At 41.0% G+C, this 960-nt stretch overlaps 1 non-coding gene across 1 annotated transcript; it reads left to right on the forward strand.

Moving 5' to 3' along the window:
- The first annotated feature begins 339 nt into the window (after positions 1 to 339).
- On the forward strand, positions 340 to 411 carry Trnaw-cca (transfer RNA tryptophan (anticodon CCA)). Its single transcript has one exon. It is a non-coding gene; the product is annotated as a tRNA-Trp (tRNA).
- Positions 412 to 960: the final 549 nt, after the last annotated feature.

The raw sequence follows: 960 nt of genomic DNA on the forward strand, positions 1-960 counted from the left end.
ACGGGCTTAAGATTCCTGCTAGCTCTATTAAAGCGAACATTTGCTCCTTCGTCCGTAATCTTGCTATGTTGTTCTCTTTAGTATATTTCATGTCCATGGACATGTTATATGGCAAAATGAAAAGTACCATGTCCAGACAATAAGGATATCGGCTTATGAATGTTTGATTACAAATAGTGCGACACAAATTCTCACTTGTTCACTGTTCCTGTTGAGCCGAAAAATCTGTACTACATGAGAAATAAGGAACTTAAAACAACAAAGTGCAAAATATCTTACTGAAGGTAGTGCAAGCTTTTATGTAGATTAAGCCGATCGAAAAAACTTTTTCCTCAATTTGACTCCGTCGCGCAACGGTAGCGCGTCTGACTCCAGATCAGAAGGTTGCGTGTTCAAATCACGTCGGGGTCACAATGAAAATGCCGGCACGGTAGCTCAGCGTGTCCAGTCAGAGGGTTAGCAGCCTTCTGTAATTAAAAAAAACTGATCTAATCGATCAACAACGAACTTAAACGGATATCTTACGACGTCCGCCCCGAGCAGATGCAACGAACAAAAGCGAACAAAATGAGATTAAAAAAAAGATTGCTAGCGAACAAAATGAGATTAAAAAAAAGATTGCTAGCGTTTCTGCCTCTGGATCTCGGGGTGCCGCGTTCGATTCCCCGCCGGATTTGGGGATTTTCTCTGCCCGGGGACTGGCTGTGTTTGTGTTGTCCTCATCATTTTATCATCATCATTCGTGATAGTGGCTCGATTGGACTGTGAAAATTATTGGACTTTTTAAAAATTGAGACTTTGTACGGGCGCTGATGACCGCGCAGTTCAGCGCCCCACAGACCGAACGTCATCATCATCACTTCTCAGAAAGACCGACTTATATTAACATAAAGTCGAATGTTATAGAATATATTTTTATTAAACTAAGAAGAAAGAATCAGAACCTATTACAAAACACGA

Source organism: Schistocerca nitens, chromosome 4, assembly GCF_023898315.1.
Source record: "Schistocerca nitens isolate TAMUIC-IGC-003100 chromosome 4, iqSchNite1.1, whole genome shotgun sequence".
NCBI lineage: Eukaryota > Metazoa > Arthropoda > Insecta > Orthoptera > Acrididae > Schistocerca > Schistocerca nitens.